The following is a 16,936-nucleotide window of genomic DNA, read 5'->3' on the forward strand; positions in this document are numbered from 1 at the left end:
AGGCAGGCGAAGAATAAACACCTGCCGTGAGCACATCTCCCAGTCAGAACTTGTGGCCCTAACAATCGCTGCAGGACTGGCCTCTCTTCTCCCACTGTCTGTTTTGGGACTATCTGGTGGCAAGGTCAGACCTCGGCAGCCCCTCTGTTTTCTAGTCTAAGGGTCAGGGCTTGGGCAGCTGGGCTGCATTTCGACAGCCTCCCCAGGTGCTGCTCATGCTGTTTTGCCCTGAGACCTGCTGCATCACAGACTCAGGTCACTGGGTCACCAGGAGTCTTCCAGCTCCGCCCTGGTTGTCTGCAGAATAAAAGGATTAAGAACATGTCAGAGCAGGGTCATATTCTGCTGCCGCATCAAAAGAAAGTAGCTGGGATCGGTGCAGTGATGTGGCATGCTAGTCCTCTACCTGTGGTGCCAGCATCCTGTATGGCTGCCAGTTGGTATCCTGGCTGCTCTACTTCTGATCCAGCTCCCTGCTTATGGCCTGCCACCACGGAAAATGGCTTAGGTACTTGGGCCCTTGCACCATGTGGGAAACTCAGGGGAAGCTCCTGGCTTTGGACGGGCCCAGCTTTGGCCATTGTGACCATTTAGGGAGTGAACCAACAGATGGAGGATCTCTCTGTCTCTCCTTCTCTCTCTATAAATCTGCCTTTCAAATAAAAATAAATAAATGTCTAAAAACAAACTAGAAAGTAGCTTAGTGGGGACAGTGTTTGGTGCAGCAGTTAGGACCCTGCCTAGGATGCGCACATCCCAGGTGGGCATGCCTGAGCTCAGCCTCCAACCAGTTCCTGAGGCAGCACACATTTCTGCCACACACCCCTCCCTCCTCTCCCCAGAGCCCTGGCTTCAGCCTGGCCCAGCCATGGCTGTTGCAGGCATTGGGAAAGTGCATCTGTTGATGAGATCTCTCTTCCCCTACCTCCTTCTCCCTCCCTTTCAAATAATATGATAAATTTATAAAGCAGCTTGAAAAGTGGACGTTTAGACTACCACTGAAGATGTCCATGTCCCACCCTGGAGGGCCTGAGTTTGATTCCTGGCTCCACTCCTGCATCCAGTTTCCTGCTAATGTAGACCCTGGGAGGCAGCTGTGATAGTCAAGGGACTAAGTCCCTGCCACCCACATGGGAGAGCTGGATGGAGCCCTTGGTTCCTCGCTTCAGCCCCAGCATTGTTCCAGCAGTTTCCTCTCTCTCTCTCCCACCCTCTCTCTCTCTTTCTCTGTTTCTCTGTCAAATAGAAATAAACAAATTTTTTTATTAAAGAGACAACTTGGGCCTGGCAGCGTGGCTTAGCGGCTTAAGTCCTCACCTTGAACGCCCCGGGATCCCGTATGGGCGCCAGTTCTAATCCCGGCAGCTCTGCTTCCCATCCAGCTCCCTGCTTGTGGCCTGGGAAAGCAGTCGAGGACGGCCCAAAGCCTTGGGACCCTGCACAGGCGTGGGAAACCTGGAAGAGGTTCCTGGTTCCCGGCTTCGGATTGGCGCACACCGGCCCGTTGCGGCTCACTTGGGGAGTGAATCATCGGATGGAAGATCTTCCTCTATGTCTCTCTTCCTCTGTGTATATCTGACTTTGTAATAAAATAAATAAATCTTTAAAAAAAAAGAGAGAGACAACTTAAAGATAGCCTTACTGTTGGTGTCCTTACCTATCGTGACAGATTTATTGCCTGAGATTGGATAGCCTTACTGTTGGTGTCCTTACCTATCGTGACAGATTTATTGCCTGAGATTGCTTTAATTATTATAGAAGTTTTTATTATTATTATTATTATCATTACAAGGTCAGATATACAGAGAGGAAGAGAGACATAGAGGAAGATCTTCCATCCGATGATTCACTCCCCAAGTGAACACAACGGCCGGTGCTGCGCTGATCCGAAGCCGGGAACCAGGAACCTCTTCCAGGTCTCCCACGTGGGTGCAGGGTCCCAAAGCTTTGGGCCATCCTCAACTGTTTTCCCAGGCCACAAGCAGGGAGCTGGATGGGAAGTGGAGCTGCCGGGATTAGAACCAGCGCCCATATGGGATCCTGGCATGTTCAAGGCGAGGACTTTAACCGCTAGGCCACGCCGCCAGGTCCTATTATGGACGTTAATTCATACAAAACAAACGCTTCCTGGCACACAATGAAAGCTTAGGAAATGGCATCTGTCACTTCCTTCCCATTCCAATGTTTCCTAAATGCCATGCAAGGAATATCTTCAGAATTTTTATCATATTCAAGTAATTCTCTACTGTACCTTGCTTTTTAAAAAATCATTTATTTGAAAGGGTTACAGAAGAAACGAAGAGACAGAGAGATCATTATATTGCTGGTTGACAACCCAACAGCCCAGGCCAAAGCCAGGAGCCAGGAGTTTCACCCAGATCACCCACATGGGTGCTGGGGTCCAGTGCATCTGCTGCTTTCCCAGGCTTTTATCAGCCACCTGGATTGGAAGTGAAGTGACTGGGTTTGAGCCAGTGTTCAGAAGAGATGTTGGCCTTGTAGTCTGCAGCTTAACACACTATGTCACATCGCCAGACTGTAATGTACCATTTTATTTAGTGTCATACTAAGTGATACCTGAGAAGTAATTTGGCATACTCTCATATTTTAAAAAGTGACATACTTATGTTTAGGCACTGCTAGGGTAAACTCAGGAAACACTGGACTAATTCAAGTTCAGTTCAGACAGCTGAGCCTCAAAGCAGTCAAGTAGGGTTTCCAAGGTCACAGAGGAAGCTGTTGGAAAAGCTACGAACGGAGATATTTCTGTCTTCTAACCAGGCCAATGTTCTTTATTCCACAGCAACCTGCTGGGTGTTCTTTAAAAGGCAGATTGAAATGTACTGAAAGGAGGGCATCCTTTGTTGGCCTGATGTGAGGAAATGGAGACAAGCCTTCTCTAGGAAATTGGATTATAAAGGAGAGCTCCTGGATCGGAACATGGGTTGAAAGCACAGGTTCACCTCAGCTCAACTCCAGCAGTGGGTGCTGGAGAACACTCAGGGCAGGTGGGGCTGCACTGGATCCCTGCCCCCCCCCCCGCTGGGACCCCCCTGTGGGAGGCAGTGGGGTCTGACTAGGGTTAGGGTGGCAAGGAGCACACACTTTCACATGTGCCTGAACTTGATGAAATTTTTGTGAACTTATTTCTTCCATTTACCTGAGAAAGCAGAGAAGACAGAGCGAGATCTGCCATCCACTGGTTCATGCCCCCAAATCCCCACAACAGGTTGGATTGGGCCAGTCTAGAGCCAGGAGCCTAGGAGTTAATGCAGGTCTCTCACAAAGATGACAAGGACCTAACTGCTAGAGCCACCAGGTATCAATCATCCCTGCCTCCTAGGGTGAATGCCTGAGATGCCTCCTGGGGAGATGCGAGCAAGCCCAGGCAGGGCTGCAGCTGTCCCGAGCAGCACCTGAACCGCCGCGCCAGGTGCCTGCCCCCAACCTGGATGTGCCTCACAAGCCTGAGCGCAGACAAGCAGCCTTTCTGAACCTGATCTGTTACTGTTCCCTTATCTATATCCTTCTTATGAGATGGCTGGGAAAACTAAGTACTATCTAGAGATAAGATCAGGGGAGATTGTGTGTGTGTGTGTGTGCGTGCATGTCTACGGGGGCGGGGGTACCTTATTGTGCATTTTCCTAGACTGAATGATCATACATAGGGAAATATATTTCACCTTTGAAACATCAGTTTAGAACGATTAGGGAATAGAAAATGTACAACTGGGAGTGGTTAAACTCTAACAATCCCTTCTGATTACGTGATTTCACGAGTCTCTGCTAATTCGTATGAAATGCTGTGACCTTCCAAAATCAGATTTCCAGAAGATAAAATGGAGCGCTGCATCCAGCTCCTTGTTCATTCTCTGCAGGTGTTAGTGCTGAAGGCCTGGGAGCACCTGACTGCCCTCAGAGGAACTGGCTTCCTGCTGACAGCTGAAATATAATGCTACTCTTTCTTAATTGAGACTCTTTTTTTTGCATATTGATTTTTTTAAATTGATCTCAGTGCTACCAGTAGCTGTAATCTTTTGTATATATTCTTTATTTTGCCTGTTCTGGACTTTTTTGGGGGTAAGATTTATTTTATTGTCATTTGAAAGTCAGAGAGAAAAGGACACACAGAGAGAAATCTGTTTACTGGTTCACTTTCCAGATGGTCACAATGGCTACAGCTGAGCTAATCCAAAGCCAAGAGTCTCTTTCACAGCCCCAACATAGGAACAGGGACCCAAGGACTTGAGCCATCCTCTGCTACTTTCGCAGGCCATTAGCAGAAAGCTGGATCAGAAGTAGAGCAGCCAGGGCACGAACTGGCACCCAACTAGGATACCAGCACGGCAGGCAGAGGCTTGACCTACCACACCATGGCACTGGCCCCTGAAGTGTACTCTTTTTCTATCTGGATTATTTCACTCAGTATAATGTTGATATTCATCCATATTTTGTGTTTGCTTGCTAGCATTTCACTGAACCACAATATGTTTCTCCATCTGCCTATTGATGGATATTTGACTTGTTTCTAGTTTGGGGTTATTAAGGATAAAGTTGTTGTGAAGATTTGTGTACCAGTCTTTGGATGGACATACGCTTTCCTTTCTCTTGACTGAATCTGTGGGAACAAGAATGACTGAGCCCCATGGTAGATGCAGATGTCACAGGTTTGGAAGCTGCTGCCGTGTTTTACCAGAGAGTGACATTTCCACCAGCAGTAAACCCATGTCCTCTCCAGCCCGTGGTGGGATCACTCTTTCAGTTTAGCTATTCCACTGGGTGTGTAGTAGTGTTTCTTCGGGGCTTACATGTTCATTTCTCTACCAACTAGTAATGCTGAGCATCGCTCCCTGTGCTTGGTTGTATCTTCTGTTTTTGTGGGTGATGTGTGTTCAGAACTTTTGCCCATTTTTTTAAAAGATTTATTCATTTTATTACAGTCAGATATACACAGAGGAGGAGAGACAGAGAGGAAGATCTTCCGTCCGATGATTCACTCCCCAAGTGAGCCGCAGCGGGCCGATGCGAAGCCGGAAACCAGGAACCTCTTCCGGGTCTCCCACGCGGGCGCAGGGTCCCAATGCATTGGGCCGTCCTCGACTGCTTTCCCAGGCCACAAGCAGGGAGCTGGATGGGAAGTGGAGCTGCCGGGATTAGAATCGGCGGCCATATGGGATCCCGGGGCTTTCAAGGCGAGGACTTTAGCCGCTAGGTCATGCCGCTGGGCCCAACTTTTGCCCATTTTTTAAATAGAGTGGTTTGCTTTCTGGTTACGAGCTGAGATTCCTGATGTCTGATTCACAGGTGCTCACCTCCAGCACGTGGCTCCTGTTTTTACACTCTCAACCATGACTGTTGAAGAGTTCATCATCTGTCTTATCTTTATCTTTTAGGAATTGGTCCTTTTCCTAATTTAATCTTGTAAAGATTACCTCTCATGTTTCTGTCTAAAAGGTTTTTTTTTTAATTAGCTAATTTGCTTATTTATATAAAGGGAACAGACTTCTTCTATTTCATGTATATTAGGCTTTTTAATAGTTTTTTTAAAGATTTATTTTGTTTTTATTGGAAAGAAAGATCGGATTTACAGAGAGGGAGAGACAAAGATCTTCTATCCATTGGTTCACTTCCCAAATAATAGCAAATGACCAGAGCTGAACTGATCGGGAGCCAGAAGTTTCTCCCAGGTCTCTCACATGGGAGCAGGATCCCAAGGCTTTGGGCAGTCCTCTGCTGCTTTCCCAGGCCACAAGCAGGGAGCTGGATGGGAAGTGGAGCAGTCAAAGCACAACCAGCACCTGTATGGGTTGTTAGCACTTGCAAGGTGGATGATTAGCCAATTCAGCCATTGCACCAGCCCCTTATTACTTTGTAATGAACATTTTTTTCAAACCCTCAGTTTTTCTTAAACAAACAAAACTTGGAGATTTTGAATTATATTCCACGATATTCCTAGTTTCCTTTTATTATAAAAAATAATGTTTGGGAGCCCAGCACGGTGGCCTAGTGGTTAAGTCCTCACCTTGAACGCACCAGGTCCCATATGGGTGCCGGTTCTAATCCCAGCAGCCCCGATTCCCATCCAGCTCCCTGCTTGTGGCCTGGGAAAAAAGTTGAGGATGGCCCAAAGCCTTGGGACCCTGCACCCGTGTGGGATACCTGGAGGAAGTTGCTGGCTTCGGATCAGCTGAACTCCAGCCATTGCGGTCACTTGGAGAGTGAATCATTGGACAAGATCTTCCTCTGTGTCTTTGCTCCTCTTTGTATATCTGACTTTGCAGTAAAAATAAATAAATCTTTAAAAAAAATAATAATGTTTGGGGCAGGCATTGTGGCACAGAGGACTAAAGCAGCCACGTTGATCTAGACTCCGTATCCCTTTTTGTAAAGCTGGTTTGAGTCCCGTCTCTCCTGTTTCCAATCCAGCTTTCTTGTGCCTCATCCTGGGAGGCAGCAGATGGGGTCTCAAGTATTAGCGCCTCTACCACCCTCAGGGGCGGTCCAGATGGAATTCCAGGCTCCTGGTTTTGCACTGGCCCCACCCTGGATATCGTGGGTATTTGGAAAACAAACTGGTCGATGGAAAATCTGTCTGCTTCTGATTCTCTCTCTGCGTTTCACATTAGATGAACATCAACATTCCTTAATATTTTCTGCTTATGCTCCAGAAAGATGAGCCATCTTTGGCCTGTTGCTTTGTTTGTATTTCACAGCACCCCTACGTCTCTTTGCTCTCCAGACAGCAATTTGAGAATCTCAAGGGAAATGTGAGAATTCACAGGGCTCTGGGAGGTCCTGAAAAAGGCCCGATTTGTTTTATAGTTGTGAAAACTGAGATGCTGGGTCACAGGGCTGTTAAATGACACAGCCAGCTGAGAAGCAAGCAATGCTATTTTTGTGCAAATCAGGGTTCCTGACCTCCTCCCATGGGGTCCGGCTTTGATGAAGTCCCAGTCATCAGCCGTGGACTCGGACTCCATGCTGGGATGCCGGATTGAGCACTGCTTCCAAGTCGACACACTGGCAGGAGAAGCCCTTGTGAGGTTTCTCATCCCTGGAGCCACAGACATTGGGAGAGAGAATGCTGGGGAAAAGCCCATGCAAGAGCCAAGGGGCAGCTGGGCAGCTGCCCTGGAGAGACCATGCATCCTACAGTCAAGCTGAGGACAGTCCATAAGGAGGGACCTCGAGGGGGCGTGCTAACAGTGCTAAGCAGTGCTGCTTCTTCCCTTCCTGATTTTAAAAAAATGCCTTCTTTGAACATCAGAGAAGCAAGGAGGGAAAGAGGGATCTTGTATCCCCTGGTCTACTCCCCAAATGGCTGCAACCAGATGGTCTGGGCCAGGCTGAAGGCAAGAACCTGAAACTCCATCCAGGTCTCCCTATGCGAGTGGCAGGGACCCAAGCAGTTGCACTATCTTCCTTTGCTTTCCGAAGTTCACTAGGAGACAGGTAGCTTGCCAGGATTTGAATCCGTATTTAGATATGAGATGCCAGTATCCCAAGTGGAGGCTTAACACACTGCACCACCACCACCAGTACCTTCCTTCATTCTTGAAGATCATTACTGTGGTCCCTTGTGCCTCAATACTGGGAATCCTGATCAAAAAATCAAATGGGGTTTTCCAGAATTCTTAGATCATTAGGAACTGGTACAAGCCACAGCCCTGCTGCTGAATGTCAATTTCCTCAACAAGAAACACCCAGGTTTTACTTAAAGTAACATGATGCTCTCTAGTTCATGATTGCTGGAGGCTGGGGAGGGTGGGGAAAGGGAAGAGGTCTGATGCGACCACAGGTACCCAAACACAGTCAGATACAAACACAGCCACAATAGCAAGCTCTGGTGTTTTGCAGTGTGCTGGAGGTTGGGGTAACAGTAGAGCTCAAGAACGTATTACCAGTTCTATACAGAACTGCAAGAGCAGAGCTGGCGGGATCCAGCAGCCAAGAGCAGACTACGAAAAACTGCCTGCCAGGACTGAGCGGCTTCTGCTGCATGTGTGCTGAAATGGACTGTTGAAGTATATTTATGTTTATTTATAAGACAGAGTGACAGAAAAAGAAGACAGAAGCCTTCCCATCTGCCACAGTGAGGGGGAGTCCAGGCGACATCTGGGAGCTGGAGCTCCAGAAAGGTGGCAGGACGCCACTGGGACCAACTCCAGCAGGCACTGCAGTATGAGATGCCCGGGCAGCCACTTCATCACCTCACCAAATGCCCACCCCAGTGTGTTGAGATATCGCAACATACCACTTCAAGATGTGCATGTCTTATATGTTTAGCAAGCATTTTAGCTGAGCAAAAAGAACTTGTTTTGTAAAATGCCCCGATGTGTCCCATTGGCTCAGGCCCACCAAGCATTCTTAGGCCATTCATTCGGAGCACTTTTCACCTGGACCAGAACGCGAGGAGATGGGAACTATTCTTTTCCTTAGCAAAGAAATGGAGCCCAGGGAAGTTGAATCTGCTGCCAAGATCACACCGCTTTCCTAAGATGGGTGTGTCCAGAGGCCTTCACTACTGCAGCCCCAGCACCTCCAAATCAACCCCGCAGCCCCGCACATGCTCCCTTGACCCTGCACATGCTCCCTTGACCCCTGGCAGCGTGGCTTTACGCACCATGCCATGTGCGGCCGCCAGCTCCACAAACAGGGTTGCTGATGGCCAGTTGGAAAAATATAGCCTGGGAGTGGAAGGGAGGCCTGCTGCCCGGGGAGGGGCTCTGAGTCACACAGGTCAGCGGGGCTGGCCTGCTCCTCCTGTCACCATCAGCTGTCTCTCCGTGCAGCAAGGAGGTCCCGGCTCGGAAATGGGAACGGCAATGTATAAGCTCTCAGGCAAAATCAACTTCCAGGTGAAGAAAACCCACCTACCGGGTAGGTGACCATTGCCTCGGACAGTCAGTCGGAGGGGAAACCCCTGAGCTCGCAGGAGCCAAAGTTTGTCTCCACGTTGGTTCAGTTGTCTGAGCCGTTGATGTTCCTGAAAGACCCAGCTAGCTTTGGGGTCTTGGGATGCAGGCCAGGCCTGCTATTTGGGTTTCTCGTCATTTGAGTTGTTTTGCTTATAAGTTCTTTCACATGGGAGCTATATTTCTTGTAAGCAAATGTTTTCAGATTTTGCATGAGTTAAAACAAAGGATGGGGCCAGGAGACCTCTATAGCCTCTTTCTATTACGGGATCGCTCTGAAGGTTGAATATTCCGTAACAGATGTAGCATTCACTCCAGCGTTATTTTCACCAGTTATAAATAACAAGGACATGTGTTCTGCAGTTCAGATTCTTCCTAAAAGGACCTGTGAACTCCCAGTCTTCAGTCCCCAGCTCCCAAGACTTGCTCGAGAAGCAATCGAAACATGCCTCTGGCTGTCAGTACTAGAAGGGGAATGGGAGTGAGGTGGGCAAGGGAACCTGTGGGTTCTGGTGGCTTTGCAAAGTATGGCTTTTTTTTTTTTCACAACAAGGTGTATGGGGTCAGTGCTGTGCTGTAGCAAATCAAGAAATTACGCCTGTTCTGTTGGCATCCCATATGGGTATCAATTGGAATCCTGGCTGCTCCACTTTCGATCCAGCTCCCTGCAAATGTGCCTGGGAGAACAGTGGAAGACGGTACAAATCCTTGGGTCCCTGCATCTATGTGGGAGACCTGGATAGAGTTCCAGGCTCTTGGCTTCAGCCTGGCCCAGCCCTGGTCTTTGCAGCCATTTGGGAATGAACAAGAGGGTGAAACATTTCTCTCTCTCTCTCTCTCTCTCTCTCTCTCTCTCTCTCCCTCTCTCTCTCTCTCCCTTTCCCTCTCACTCTGTCATTCTGCCTTTAAAATCTTCTACATATTTTTAAATCCTTTTTAAAAAATTATTTGAAAATCAGAATGACAAAAGAGATTTTTCTATCAAACAATTCATTCCCCAAATGGCTGCAACAGCTGGGACTGAGCCAAGATGAAGCCAGGAACCCAGAGTACCATTTGGGTCTCCCATGTGGGTGCAGGCGTCCAAGTTCTTGGGCCATCTTCTGCTTTTTTCAGGCACATTAGGGGGCTAGGTCAAAAGTGGAGCAGCTAGGACATGAACCTGTGCTTGTATGGGATACCAGCATCCCATACAGATGGAGACTTAGTTTATTGCTCCACAGTGCCAACCCAGCTCTTTAAGTGAAATGAAATATTAAGTAAGGGGATTTCCTTTCTCTTGCTAAATAGGTTGATAAATGGCCCACCATCAGGCTAGTAGACACCTGTGCATAGTTCAGAATGGCAAAGTGATCCACAAGTTGTATGTGCAACAATTTTTTTTAAATCTAATTGAAAAAAATTTGGGGGGTGGGTAGGGTAGGTTAGTGTTGTGGTTCAGTGCGTTAAGCTGCCACTTCCCCAGGATATCCTATATCAGAGTGCCTGGAATCAAGTCTCACTTCTGCTTCCTCTCCAGCTTCCTACCAATATGCAGCTCTGGAAGGTAGGCAGCAAATGATGGCTCAGGTGCTTGGGCCCCTGCCACCAGTTGGAGTTCCTGGTTTCTGGCTTTGGCATCTCCCAGCTGTGGCTATTGTGGGCATCTGAGAAATGAACCAGTGGATGGAAGAGCTCTGTATTTCTTTCCACTGCTCTATCTTTCAGAAAATGAAAAACAAACAGATAAAAAATTTTAAGGAGATTTTTTTCTCCAACTATGAAGTTTACCTTTTGTGAAGACACTTGACCTAGCAGTTAAGGCTCTGGTTAGATTGCAAGTGTCCAGTATCCAAGTGCCTGGTTTTGCTTCACGGCTCCACGTCTTGATTCTGGTTTCCTGCCAAGGCAGACCTGGAGGTAGCAATGATAGCCAAAGTCACTGGGTCCTTGCTGTCTGCGGGGAAGACCCGGACTGAGTTCTTGGCTGCCAGCTTCAGTGTGGTCTGGTCCTGGTCTGGTAGGCATTTGGGGAGGAAAGCAGCACCCAGGAGCTGGTGGTTAACCAGCTTACTGATGGCATGACAGTCATGGGATAAGAACTTATGTTTCAGGGAACAATGATATTCCTGGCAAAAGTCAACATTCATGTTGATGGATGGAAATGTTTTGTTTTGTGTTCCTACTAATGGTGAAAACAACTCTTCCCCTGGAGGTTGATGCTGACCAGGCCATGAGTTGTTCTTTTTTTTTTTTTTTTTACTGCAAAACTGGCTCTGTGTAGGGCAATGGCTCAATTAGCTAATGCTCTGCTTTGCAAACACCAGCATCTTGTGCAGGTGCCCATTCCTGTCTCAGCTCCTCCACTTCCATTCAGCTCCCTGCCTGTGGTCTGGGAAAGCAATCGATGACGGCCCAAAGCCTTGGGACCCTGTACCTGTGTGGGAGACCCAGAGGAAACTCCTAGCTCCTGGCTTCAGTTCAGCTCAGCTCTGGTCCTTTCTGGCCTTTTGGGGAATGAACCAGCAGATGGAGGATCTTTCTGTTTGCATTTCCCTTGTCTCCATAAAGCTGATCTGCCTTTCCCATGAATCTTATAAAAAAAAAAAAAGCCAGATCCAAAAGGCAACATCTTGTGTGATTTCATTTATATGAAATTCCAGAATGTTGGTTGCTAAGGGAACATGGATTGTTTGCTAGCAGATTTGGGGCTTTTTTTGTAGATGGTTAGGCCGATTCTGTAATTAGAGAGTAGTAATTTTTACACAGCAGCAGGGATATACTAACACCTTTGAATTATACTCTTTAAGGTGGTGAAGTTTACATTTTGTGAATTTTGTTTCAAAAATTGCTAAAACAAAAGTCATGGTCATCTAATCTGGATATCTAATATGATATCCTGGATGCAGTGGTATGGCTGGATTTCAGAGAAGGCCAAGGTCACTGGCGTTTAAATGGTTTGGCACTTTATTGTCAACAGATGGGTCCTACACAGAATCACTTATTAGGACTATGTCAGTTGCTGGCTTTTCAGGGGGTGGGGGGAGTTTGGACTTTCAAGTTCCTTCTGCTGTCTGATTCTGAGAGACTCGCCTGTCTGACCAAGAACTGTCCTTTCTCTTGCAGAGGGTAAATATATATGTCATTCTCACTGCCATGACCTGGTGCACCTGGGTTATCCGCACAGTGGGAAATTACCGAGCTGCGTGGCCGTTTCTAAAGCAAGACATTCACGTGGAAAGAGCATCCAGGTAGGCACTACTGCTGTCCACATCTGGGTGTCCAGCAGTCCTGTAGCTCAAGACAGTAGAGTGGTCTTTGTGCCCTGAGCCTTGCTTGGTGTCTTCAGTAGATCTAACGCATGCTCACTTTTTGACGTCCCTTCTTATTTTCTTTTTAAATTTTGTTTACATAGTTGTTGTTTATTGGCTGAAGAAATAGATAAACTAAGAAGTCCCCTCCACTGGTTCGCTTTTAAAATACCTCACAACAGCAAGAGCTGGGTCAGTGTGAGAGCTTAGAGCTGGGAACTTACTCCAGGTTTCCTAACGGGGTGGCAGAAATCCAACCGCTTGATCTGTCACTGTTGTCCCTCAAGGTCTGCCTTAGTAGGAGTCAGGAGTCGGAGCCAGGCGTCGAACCCAAGCGTGCTGACGTAGGATGCACATGTCTTGTCTCTTAACCAACCTAGTGTCAACCTCTTGGCATTACTTCTTTCCGTACGGCTTGTTGCCTTGGAAGCATCACTGCAGGTTATAAATTTAGAAATCATAGGATAGACGCTATCAAAAGTTTATCTATCATGTTTGGCAATACATGAGCCTTGAATCTGTTTGATTTTGCATTCAGGATGTAGTCTTTTTCACATAGTCTTTGCTGCCAAAAATAGGATGTGAAATTTGGATATGTGTGTTGATTTTTGTCAGAGAAGGAGCCTAAGCATGAAGGTCCTGCTGATGAATTCACTTTTTTGTTGTTGTTAAAAAAAAAAGATTCTAACCAGTATGTTCACCTCCTCCACAGAGGACGTGTTCTCAGGCCCCCAGTAGGTGCTAGTGAAGAGCACTACACTTGATATAAGGGTACTTCAGAACTTCACGAAGGGGCAAGCGCTTGGCCCAGTGATGGATATGCTGGCTGGGATGCCTGTACCCCATATCAGGATGGTCCTCCACGTGAAGCCATCTTCCTGCTAATGTGTACCTTGGGACACAGCAAGGACGTGGGTTGCTGCCTCCCAATAGAGATACCTTTTAAAAAAAAAAAAAAAAGATTTATTTTTATTGGAAAGTCAAAGTTACAGAGAGAAGGGGAGACAAAGATCTTCGATCTGCTGGTTCACACCCCAAGTGACCACAATGGCTGGAACTGAGCCAATCCAAAGCCAGGAGCCAGGAGCTTTTTGTGGAGTTCCAAGGCCTTGAACTGTCCTCTACCGCTTTCCCAGGCCACAAACAGAGAGCTGGATAGAAGTGGAGCAGCTGGGATATGAACCGGCACCCATACGGGATCCTGACTTTAGCCACTAGGCTACTGCGCTGGGCCCAAGATATCTTTTTTTTTTTAAGATTTATTATTTATTTTCATTGGAAAGGTAGATTTACAGAAGAACTTCCATCTGCTGGTTCACTCCCCAAATAGCCATAATCGCTGGAACTGAGCCAATCTGAAGCCAGGAACCAGGAGCCTCTTCCAAGTCTCCCATGTGGGTGCAGGTCCCAAGGTATTGGGCCATCCTCTGCTGCCCTCCTAGGCCACAAACAGGGAATTGGATGGAAAGTGGAGCAGCTGGGAAATAAACCAGTGCCCATATAGGATGCTGCACTTGGACGTGAAAGATTAGCCAGTTGAGCCATTGTGCTGGCACCAAGTGAGCTACCTGAGCTGAGTTCCCAGCTCCTAGATTCAGCCTGTTGCAGCCCGGAGCCCCATGGGCAGCGGGAAATGCAACCATACTAATGAGCACATGCTCTCTCTCTCTCCCTTTCAATCTCTAAAAAAAAAAAACATTGTGAGAGTCATGAAAACAACAGATAAGTTCATTTTGGTGCAAAAAAAAAAAATCTGTGCCTATGAGAGGTTTTCAAAAAGTTACTAGGGGCCGGTATTGTGGCATAGCACGTTAAGCTGCCACTTGTGATTCTAGCATCCCTTACTGAGGTGCTAATTGCAGTCCCAGTTGATCAGGCCCCTGTCTAGCTCCTGCTATTACACCTAGGAAAGCAGTAGAAGATGACACACGTACTTGGGCTCCTGCCACTCGTAAGGAAGACCAGGATGGACCAGCGTAGCTGCAAAGGTTAACTGGGAAACGAACAAGGGATAGATAAAGATCTCTGTCTCTTCATCTGTCTCTGCCACTCTCCCTTCCAAATACCTAAACTTATAAATAATCTTTAAAAGTTCAGAAAGTGTGTATTATGAAAAACTGTGTATGGATTTCAAAAAATTTGGCTCCAACAATAACTTTTTTTTAAATTCTGTTTTGCCGCAAGCTTTGCGGAGCACACACATATGCACTGTTTTCCTAGAGACACAAATCTATGACCTACCTACTAGGGGGTTCTGCCGGCCCAGCACTTCCATTTCTACTCTTTCTCCTTGGATTTCTGAGCTTCCAAAGGAAATGCTACAAGTGGCAGCCTGCTCCTCATTCATTACCATCTGCCCCTCCCACACAACAAAGCTTTTCTTAAAAAGAAGTAGTTGTTTGTCCAAAGGTCGGGTCAGTTCCTTATATGATCCTTGGGTGTCACATCATTTTCCTGGGAGCTCACTGACATGTCTCTTTGTCGGATTACCGAATGAAACTGCTACTCATTTTGCCAACGCCGAGTACAAAAAACTCGCTTCGCGATTGGCTGCTTGTTTTCCCAGTAACAAAGTTAACTCGATCCAAGCCAGCACGCACAGCCGTCTGGAAACGTTTGTTCAGCGTGTGTGGTTCACATGTGCTAAATTCTCAGTCAACTTAATTGTACTTGGCAGGGACATAGGAAGCCAGAGGGGAATCCGCACACGGCATGAATCATAGCTTTTCTGGCAGGCTGATGGCTTCATTTTAAGCAGCAATTGATGTGTGTTTTACCAATGGAGCTTATTGGAGTTCTTGCAAAGTGGTGTCACTCTTAAAATTAACTTCAGAAAAAGCCTGTGTCATAAGAAGAAAAAGCTTGGACTAAGAATACAGTTTGTAATTTAATAGCATGATTGTGGCGAGGGCAGGGAGAATAATAGTAGTATTACGAAAAGCACTAGGGAGAACAAATATATGCTTGTTTGACTTGAAAAAAATTGAACTTCAAGGGCAAGGTTTAAACAAATGCCCTTGGAAATTTCTCAGAAGGCGCTACTTGAATAATTTATTTTCTTATTTCCATTTTTAAAACGTATTCAGTGCTCTACTATGTGGCTCTGCACATTGTAGAAAAAGATAAAGTGACTATTTGTTTTAGCTCAACTGTATGAAACTTGGTGACTTTAAGATAGAGAGGTTGCTGTCTTGGGGAGTCCAGGCCTTGATTTCACATCCATCACCTTCCCCATCCAAATGCTTCTATGGCTGAGTAGTGCTTTCCCCATTTGGGGCCTGCCATCCCAGCATGGAATTTCCTGTAGGTACAATTAGAGTATAGCGACACAGACCTCATCAAGGGTCATGAGGACTAAATGAATTGTATCCTGGGTATTGCCTTTTCATGAGATACACCTAAGATGTGGCGGTTTAATGCCTTGTTTTAATACATTAGCTTGTTGATAACTTCCTTCTTGTTGCCTTTAAAGGCATGAAAAAAGGCCAGCACCGTGGTCCTAAGGTTGTTCACAGAATCCCAGATCTTGGCACTATATCTCAAGATGCAGGACCAGGCAATCATGTCAAATGGTCCAGGGATAACCTGCACTGCTGTTGGTCGTGGTGCTGTCCACGGCGTGAGCTTCAGTGTAGAAATCCTTAGAAGCTTTAGAGTTTGGCCCAAAACCAAGACAACAATTCTCTTGCTTCTGTGTGGCTCCCACTTTTAAATAAATAGCTTTTAAAAAAATTGAACATCTTATTATTTTTACTTATTTTTATTGGAAAGATATTCTACCTGCTGATTCATTCCCCAAATGGCTGCAACTGCTGGAGCTGCTCTGATCTAAAGCTAAGAGCCAGGTGCTTCTGCCGGGTCTCCCATGCGGGTGCAGGGTTCCAAGGCTTTGGGCTGGCCTCAACTGCTTTCTCAGGTCACAGGCAGGGGAGTCACTGTGGCATCATAGGTTAAACCATCTCCTGCAACATCAGCATCCCATATGAGCTCAGGTTAGAGTCCCAAGTGCTCCGCTTGTGATCCAGCTCCTTTATTGTGTGTCTGAGAAAGCAGAGAGAGATGGTGAAAGTACTTGGGCACCTGCACCCACATGGGAGACCACAATGGGATTCCAGGCTCTTGGTATCACCTGGCCCAGCCTTAGCCATTGCAGACATTTGGGGATGAACCCATAGATGGGAGATGACTCAGTCTCCTCACCACCCCAGCTCCTTTCTCAGTCTGCCTTTCATATAAATAAATCTTTGAAACAAAAATCTTTGAAACACACACATATGTGTACATATGTATATATAAATGTATGTATGTGTATATATATATATAGATGATGGGGAAAGCACCTGCAGTTCTAACTGTCTCCGAGGGGGACCCGTGCAATGGCTCAATTAGCCAAAATCCTCCTGCTTTAAGCATCAGGATCCCATGTGGGTGCCAGTTCATGTCCCAGCTGTTCCACTTCCCATCCAGCTCCCTGCTTGTGGCCGGGAAAACAGCAGGGGATGGCCCAAAGCTTTGGGACCCTACACCTGCTTTGGAGACCCAGAAGAGGCTCCTGGCTTCTGGCTTCTAATTGGCTCAGTTCCAGGTGTTGTGGCCATCTAGGTAGTGAATCTTGCTGGATGATCTCTTTCTCTGTCTCTCCTTCTCTCTTTTAAACTGTCTTTCCAATAAAAATAAATCAATCTTTAAAAAAATAATCCATGAGGTGTCTGCCTACATGTGAGGAGAGAT

At 46.8% G+C, this 16,936-nt stretch overlaps 1 protein-coding gene across 1 annotated transcript in view; it reads left to right on the top strand.

Moving 5' to 3' along the window:
- Positions 1–12,126: 12,126 nt before the first annotated feature.
- RASSF3 (Ras association domain family member 3) overlaps positions 12,127–16,936 on the top strand; it is a 122,414-nt gene continuing 117,604 nt past the window's right edge. Inside the window, exon 1 of the mRNA XM_058673787.1 lies at positions 12,127–12,145. The gene's annotated coding sequence lies outside the window, so the exon portion shown is untranslated. The remainder of the gene's footprint in view (positions 12,146–16,936) is intronic.

The sequence above is a fragment of the Ochotona princeps genome, chromosome 15 (genome assembly GCF_030435755.1).
Source record: "Ochotona princeps isolate mOchPri1 chromosome 15, mOchPri1.hap1, whole genome shotgun sequence".
NCBI lineage: Eukaryota > Metazoa > Chordata > Mammalia > Lagomorpha > Ochotonidae > Ochotona > Ochotona princeps.